The sequence below is a fragment of the Chelon labrosus genome, assembly GCF_963514085.1.
Source record: "Chelon labrosus genome assembly, chromosome: 10".
NCBI lineage: Eukaryota > Metazoa > Chordata > Actinopteri > Mugiliformes > Mugilidae > Chelon > Chelon labrosus.
Window position 1 is genome coordinate 3581672 of NC_140360.1, and position 8975 is coordinate 3590646.

An 8975-nucleotide genomic window follows, 5' to 3' on the forward strand; every position below is an offset into this window, starting at 1 on the left:
TTTAGGATTAAGCTGAGAATACTGATGCGGAGAGAACCTCTTAGGAATTTAAGCTAGCAATTTAAGCTAGCAAGAAAATTAGTAGCTCTTATTAGTCAAAGCGTTCACTTACACATTTCATTTATTTATTTATTTATTAAAGGATACTTCTGGAAAGTTTCTTTTTTATGTCAGGAAATGAGATTAAAAGATAAAAGCAAGTATTATTTGTACACAAAGTCTTATATGTGATTTTTTCTTCCAGCGTTCAAGAGCTAATGAAAATAAATCAGTTAGCCACACTGGTAAACGTGGTTTCTGCAGTTTATTTGGATTAATCCCTTCATTTCAACAATCCTAGTGGTGTGAATACTTGCTTGTACACCAAATCTGTGCAAAGATCACTAAATACTCATCTCTGAGTAACACTTACTAAGAAGTACAGTGCCCTGCTCTGTATATACTGACTAATTTTTAAGTATTTGTGTCTTTTAATGACAAGTATTAACAGTAAAATACAGAATATTGTCAGCCTTATCCTTTAATGTGGCTATTAGTGATTAATATTAATACACTTTATTAATGATGAATAATTAGCTGGGAATAACGTCTCACCATTTATGTTCTTCGTCACGCAGAAGACTTCATTCGCCTCGTCACCTGGGATCATATCCCAGTCCTTCGCTCTCGGCCTGTGAAGGGCAGCAACACAAAGGGATTATCAACCTGTTTCGAGACCAAACTGTGACTCAAACACAAACGGATTTAAGATGACTCAATGTTTCACAACACTTGGCGCGATTGCTGACACGTCGTTCACCGTTTCCCCTCTACTTCCAGCGGATTCTCTGGAATCGCGGCGCCCCCACCGCCCCGGGAACATGCGAACAAAACAACAACTTCCCATTTCCACAGCCATCACTCAACACCTCTGAGAAAAGTGGTTTGTGGACACTGAGAGCCTTCGCATTAGAGATGAAACCCCTTTAATTATTGAACAGGCTCCTCGGACCTTTCGCTGACCTCGCTGAGAACGGTCGCATAGGAATAAATAAGTAACTCCCGCGCAGCAAAGATTTAAACTGTGAATATGAAGGATGCCAGAAATTATCAGTGTTATTTCCGCTCCAACACTCGTAACGACAGCGAAAGCAGATCTCTGTAAGGGAGGGATATTACGAAGAAAAATGCAATATTGTGCAGCATTACCTTATATGGTGAGACATTAGACATGCAGTGACATCTCACCTAACTGTCTACCCCCCCGGGCGCTGCAATCATGCAGAGACGAGGGGAGGGAGGGGAGGGAGGAGGGTTGACAGGGAGGAGACCGGGAATCTCTGTAAGCGGGCGTGGATGTGAGCACTGGTACATAATCGGGGGCCGTCGGTCCAGGAGCAGGTGCATGCGTCTGGTGACTGGCTGAGTGTGTCTCAGGACCACTCGTTATTTATTCATGAGCAGAATAAGTCTAATAAGAAATAACCTCCACGCCCACTGTCAGAGGATTTGAGTCTGGCATGAATCAGAAGAGGTGGGGCCAGCGCAGTTGGATGAACACGGCTGAAAATTCACACGGTCCCTTAAGACGAGGGAGGAACTGTTTGTTTTTATGAAATCTACAGTATATATATATATACCGATTAGCCACAACATTATGACCGGAGAAGTGAATGTCAATGTCAGTCAATCCAGTGTTCTGCTGGGAAACCCTTGGACCTGGCATTCATTGGTGTGGATGTTACTTAGACATGTAGCACCCACCTAGACCAGACCAGGCACCCCCACCCCATAGCAATGACACTCCTTGATCCACACACACAAAAACGCTTCAGGAACAGCTAAAAAAAACAAAACATGAAGAACAGCACAAGGTGTTGACCTGGCCTCCAAATTCACTAGATCCCAAACTGATCAAGTATCTGTGGGATGATCCACAGAGGCCCCTCCCCTCAAAGGCCCCCCCAGACACCACAGGACACCCTCAGAAGGCCCATGTCCATTCTCTGATGAGTCAACACAAGGGAGACCTGCACAATAATAGGAAACTGGTCATAACGTTGTGCCTGATTGACGTCAGATCTGAGTCAGATCAGATCCAAGTTCTTTTTACCCACGTCTGCAGCGTAAGCTAAAAGGACTGGCCATGTGGGCAGTGAGCAATGTCAGCAGTTCAGATATTTAGCAGATGAGGTCAATGCTGGCGTTTCCAACATTTACCTCCACTTGGGGGGTTGGCATTTTAGGATTTTAGGATTTTGGACTAGACCAGACATTCAACCTCAACAGAACCCGTCCAACATGACCGAATCCCTTCCAAACCAACTGCATTCCCGCCAGCCTCGGCTGCACAGCTATTAAGCAAATGTAGCGAGGGAACTCACCCGGCTAAGATGGTCAACGTGCACAGGTTCAGGGCAGCTAGCTAAAAGGTTTCAGTTCTGGGAATCAGCAAGATTGTGGGGATTTTTGCTGACCTGTCACTGCGGCCACAAACTACCTACAAGTAAATACTTAAAGGTAGCGTAACACGATTAGACAAGTAGGCACAAGTAGAGGAGAGTCATAACAACAGCAGACCGGATCAGTTTTATAACAGTAGGCACATGGTCCTCTAGCATTACTCACCTTTAGCTAGACAAGCTGTAGCAGGAACCCTGCATTTTATTACTATTACTGATTTCATCCACGACAGGACGGTTGTGGTATTTCCTCTTTCAAAGTCAACAAAAGGGCAGAGCAGAGATTGTAGTGGGTTTCTGTTTGTTTTACAGTCATAGAGCATGAGATAGATTTTTACGCCGAAGCGAATCCGCTTTCATCCGGTAGATTTAATTCGGTTACAGCTGACTAACAACAATTACAGTGTCAACCCAGGGCTAATAACTAGTTAAAGCTGGACATTTTCGGCCTCATCCAGCCTCTTAAACAGGAGCCTGGGAACGATGCTGGACAAATTCTCACTGCTCCTCCAAGCAGACGTCCCAATCTGCTCTTTGACCGGAGAACATGACGTATTTATAGCCCACGACGACCCCATCGCCATGGGAACTTCCTCTTGCCGGACAGCAATGACGGCTTCCTACAAACTACCACGAGATCAGACTGGATGACTGCAGTGTGGGACAGCGTGGAAAAGGGGAAAAACTTAATCATGAGAAAGGCAGCTGTAGTTGATGAAAAAGACAAGAGGGGACGTCCAATCTGGGTAACTTCTCTTGACATGCACAGCCTTTTAAGAAACTGCAATATTCCCACTTCACTCTTCAACTTCATCCAGCTATAATCTTCCATTTGATTGTGTTTTCTTTTAAACCTAATGACAAGTAAGCACAAACCCACTATTCTTTGAAGAGCCTGCTACACTACAGCTTCATTTCTAGACGCCTAACATGTGCTACAGCACTTTTACTGCTACTGTTGAAGTGTTTGGTAGGAACACATATATCAGCGCCACCCTTCAGAGCAGCAGAGGGGCGGCTTCTCTCGTGCTGCTCACCAACAATCTCCAGAGTTCATCAACAGTTTCTGGTATGCAGCATGTTCGACCATGGGGGCACAGTCCGACAACCTATAAATAACCTCTGGAAGGCCATTAGGCTGTCAACTGAACTGGGGAGGAGAATGGGTGGTCGCGTAGAAACCGGAGAGTAAACGCTCACATGGAAGCAAAAATAAAAATGAACTAATGATTTGTCCGTCTTGTAGATATCCCAGTCCACCCCCGCTGTTCAGAGAAAGATTTTCCAATCGGACACAGATGGCTTCCTTTACTCCCCTTTTCAAACTGTCTGTCCTCTCTGTCTAAAATGTGAACACTGTTGCCCTCAAAGAAGTGCCCTTTGTCCTCCAGGTGTACGTGGGCACTTGAATCTTGGCCTGACGAGCTGGCTCTCCTGTGTTGAGCCATGCGTTTGTGAATGGGTTGTTTTGTTTCCCCAAATGTATGAGCCTGTACATTCCTCAACGCGGTGCTTCTTGAAAAATTCGCATGAGTTTCTCTGATACCCCAACCTTTTGACAAAGGCCCAGTTGGGATATCCACATGTCTTGATATGTTAATGTCAAACTGGAAAACCCTTCTCAGAACAGGAGAGGTGGGCTGAGATATAATCAGCCGTCAATCTACAATAGAATCTGAACATCAGTCACCAAGAAGTTTCACCCTCATTCACACCTTGAGACTGGAGCCTCTGAGTTGTTGGAGCAGCATTCATTGGAGAAAGAGGACAGGGTCAAACAGTCTCTTCCAACGACAAGTAAGTATCTGGTCGTTAACAGACATAGTCATGTAAGTTTCTGATGAGTAATATAACCCAGCTCCCCACCAGTCCTTTAGAGCTGAGGAAGCTACATGGATGAAACGTCTTCAAGAAACTCTACAAGTCCAGCTTCCTTTCTTCAGTATTTTTGGACACACTGAATGATTTCTTCAGAAATCCCCAGATACCCCCCAACCCATAGCAATGACACTCCTTGATGGCAGCAGCCATCCCCAGCAGGATGCAAAAACACAAAAACAGTTTAGGAACAACTCAAAAAAACATGAAGAACAGCACAAGGTGTTGACCTGGCCTCCAAATTCACTAGATCCCAAACTGATCAAGTATCTGTGGGATGATCCACAGAGGCCCCTCCCCTCAAGGCCCCACCTCCCACTAACAACATTCTGTTGCCAGACACCACAGGACACCCTCAGAAGGCCCATGTCCATTCTCTGATGAGTCACAACTGTTTTGGAAGCACAAGGGAGAATTACGCAATATTTAGCAGGTGGTTTATATGTTATGCCTGCTCAGTGTGTGTGTGTGAGCCAACAAGTGAACTGTATTTATAGGCCTCTATAAACCTCCCAGAATGTGGTCTCATCTGTGAACTTTTGCCCTGCCCTGTTCCTATCTGCCTCGCTTTCTCTCTCTGTCCATGTTTATTAATCACAGAGAGTCTGCTGTGCAAGTTCATTTCTAAAGCTCCTAATGAGCCGTGACAGCCCACTGAACGACTAAGACCCCATAAAATATGTGAGGTCAACGGCGCAGGGACAGTGGGGGACTTTGGGCCCGGAGCCACGAAGCGCTGCCTTGCATTGTTATGTCGTGTTGGTGCGGCTGGCGTCGCGCCCCCCCCCCGGGGGGAGGCCCTGTCCTGCAACAGTAGCATCTGTGGATCTCATCCAGAGAGTACAGTAGTAGAGAGCATGAGAGGGTCTGTTTGAGATCAGCAAGTCGCCCTCGGTGACCACACTCAACTGGGCTGTCAGTGAGAATACACAGACCAGACGCAGGCATTTGCCGCTAAATACTGGGAATTGATTTAAAAGAAGGAAGAGGAAAGGGCTGGTGTGTGGGGTCGACGATCGTGAGGCTGATTAGAGTTGAGTTTGGAAACAAAGTTACTGGGAATCACAAAAATGCAATTGCTGGAGCGGTTGCTGCGTTTACTCCAACAAGTTGATGTTGGAGGAGACTGATGACAGGCAACACAAAGGAAACTCAAGAAAGACGTACACTGTAAAACATTCCAGCCCCATTAAGTTATAAGTATGTTTTTCTTCTTTATAACTGTTTTTAATTAGACAGAACTACAAAATGACAGATGAAGGTTTTATTCAGGTTGAGTTTAGTCACATTTTTAAGGCAGCAAGTTTTACTGACTTGAAATGTTTTACAGTGCAGTAATCTCAAAAACACCACAATTACCGACGGCTATTGGGAAGATATAGACAACAGACTAGAACTGACAACCCCCCTGCCACAAGTCAAATGTTTGTGTTTATGTGTATATAAAAAATTAATAAAGAAACATAAGTTACCCGAATGTAACCCCAGTTCTATGAGTATGTGCACAGCAGTGCACAGATAAACGAAAGAATTTAAAGACACTGGGTGTGATGCATTGTCTCCTGTCACAGTAGTCTCACGAACAGGTGAAATTTGAAGCTCAACTACAAATCAACACCTGCATTTCTGTGGCTGCCCTTCTGTTAAGCTCTTGCGTCAAGTTTAAATCAAGCTGGAGGCTCATGCATTGGTTGGAAACCAATCTGACGCTCGCATTCAATTCAATTCAATTCAATTTGTATAGATGACAACATGCTTTACAAAACCAGGCATGAAACACCCAGAGCAAGCACAAAGGTAACACGAAGAAACCTTTAGCAGAACATATGTGCTTGAGGCCGCCCAGGTGGAGACATAAAAAGAGAGAGACAAAAGCATACATGTGGAATCAGTTTGTGATACGAGTGCAAGAAAAAAGCTGATACATGTTATAATATAAACTAGAGCATAAGGAGGAAAGGAAAATGAGACGGAGAGAGTGACACACAACTAATAGCATGCCAAACAGTAGTAGCACACGTATGCATGAGTAGTAATAGAGAGGAAATTAGAGGACAGGTGCTCAGTGCATCGTCCCCCAGCAGCCTAGGCCTATAGCAGCTTAACTAAGGGGCTAACTATAAGCTTGAAAGTACACTTGTTTTCTCATGTGGTGTAACAACTGGCGCTGAAGGTGCACCAGAGAGGAAATTAGAGGACAGGTGCTCAGTGCATAATCCCCCAGCAGCCTAGGCCTATAGCAGCTTAACTAAGGGGCTAACTATAAGCTTGAAAGTATACGTGTTTTCTCATGTGGTGTAACAACTGGTGCTGAAGGACTCTTTTCTGCTGATGATAAGACGAGAAGACGGGGAAACAAATCTCCGATACTGTGTGTGAATAATATAAACAACCCTCTTCTGCAAACAGCAACATGGACGTGTGATCGCACCCGTCACGTCACTTCCACTCCACATTCGCATCCAGTCGGTGCGCCCACAGTACGTGCAGTGTTGTCCTGGTTGCATGCCTCTACTCATATGGCTGCATCAGTATGTTTAGATGACTAATATTATGAGAGGCAGATGTACACATATTTGGCCCTTCTCCATTTCCGTCTACTTCTTTAGGGTCAATGGACGTCTCTCTGCCCTTCATTTCTCATGCAGACACAGAGGGTCTCTCTCTCGGTCCCTCCGGTGCGCTGAAGGGACCCTCTGTCTGCTGCTGGAGGAGGGGGGAATAGTGTCCCTTTCACAGCTCTGGACTGAACGGACACAGGATAAAAGCCGCTTCCCTTGAAAAGAGAGTAAGCACGCACGCACACATGCATCCATCACGTGCACGCGGCAGCGCACGCCCTGGCTTCAGGCTTCGCTTTATGACAGGATCCTTTCACCCTGGAGACAGTAGCGCTCTCCCCCCCGGGAAAAGCAGGTGTTAAGCCGAGCTGCTTGGTACAGCGTGTCACGCACGACCTGAGATCAACTGTAAGAGCGACCGGCTTTCATCTGCTAGGATCTGTTACCGATGAGCTCCCGTTATCTCCAGAGCATACACGACCATCATTCACCATACCACAACACTTCTGTGAAGAACATCTGTTGTTCTAGCCAGCATAAACCAGCGAGGCGGCTGGGGGTTGTTGATGATCGCTGTTCCTCTTTTTAAGATTTATTTTGGAGATTTTCGTGCCTTTATTCAATAGAACTAGCGGAGAAGGAGAAGAAATGCGGAAACAAAACGTACAGGTCCAGCTAGATAGTGTTCAGGGTTTTTGCATGTGCGGTGATAGCAGACTTTCAGTTGGAGTAAGGTTCAGAGATGGTTGGCTTGCAGTGGGACTGTGGCGTTTTCAGTAGTCATTTAAAGTAATTTGATTGAATCAAATTCAATTTTAAACAGCCCAGCAGAAAATAAAAACCACCCATCAAACCATAAAACCATAAAACCACAAATCCCAAATCATAATGTGCTGAAAGAATATTTTATTAACCTATTTATCATTAGCTAAACATAGATTAAATGTAACTAAGAAATGTTAAAACAGTATGAATGATGAATTGAATTCACGCTGTTGTGCCAAGTGCATGCAACTAAACAGCTGTACACACAAACACACACAGTACAGAAGATCCCTTCTGGATGAAGCTGCAGGGATTTAATGAACTCTGAGGAAAGACTCCGACAAACTAAACAGCGGGTGTCAAACATACAGTCCGCGGGCCAAAAGTGGCCCGTCTGAGGGTCTGATCTGGCCCTCAACATGAATTGGCAAAAATTACATAGAAGACTGCAATCTTTCAATGAAAGTAACTTCTATTCCTAATTTGTCCACTGTTTTAGAAAGAGAAGTGGACAGAAGACAACACTGAGACCCAGGACTGAACAGAAGACAGCAATGAGCCCAAACTACACTTATTTTCCTTTAGATATTAAAGTTTTCTTAAAGGAATATAAAAAAATATAAACTAGGACTGTCAAAATGAACGCGTTAACGTGGATTAATCCATCATCATGACTAATCTGAAAGATTTAACACAGTTAATCCATCTGCAGCGCAGAATGACTCTGAACGTCTCTATGGCAACGCATTTCAGGCGGTTTGTCCAAGTAGAGTTACCGTCGCGCATGCGCAAATGGGCAGTTGACAAGATAATGAGCTGTTTAGCGTCTTCAGTCTTTCATTTTAATTGTTCTTTGCACTGAAACAAATGGAAAAGGTCTGGAGTTGTCGTTACTTATAGGTTATTACTGTGTTATGTTACTGAGATCAAATTGGGCCCCCGAACTAAAATGAGTTTGACACCCCTGCACTAAACATTCAACATTTGTCAGTATCACATTAAGTACATTAAGTACTCCTGAGTTCTTATCAATAATCATTAACAGGCCATTCATTATCTGTTCGTTATCTGTTACCGATTACCTTCTACCAGGGTGTGGAGCCTATCCCAGCTGTCGTAGAAGCAGGCGAGAGGTATGGTGTACACCCCAGACAAGTAGCTAGTCTATCAGAGGGTTAGGGTTAGGGTTACAGAAAGACAAACAACCATTCACACTCACATGCACACCTATACAGCCAATTTGGAATCACCAGTTAACCTGACAAGCATGTGTTAGGACTGTTGGAGGAAGACTGCTGTAATAAAACCTCTGTAATATATGTGAAATGAT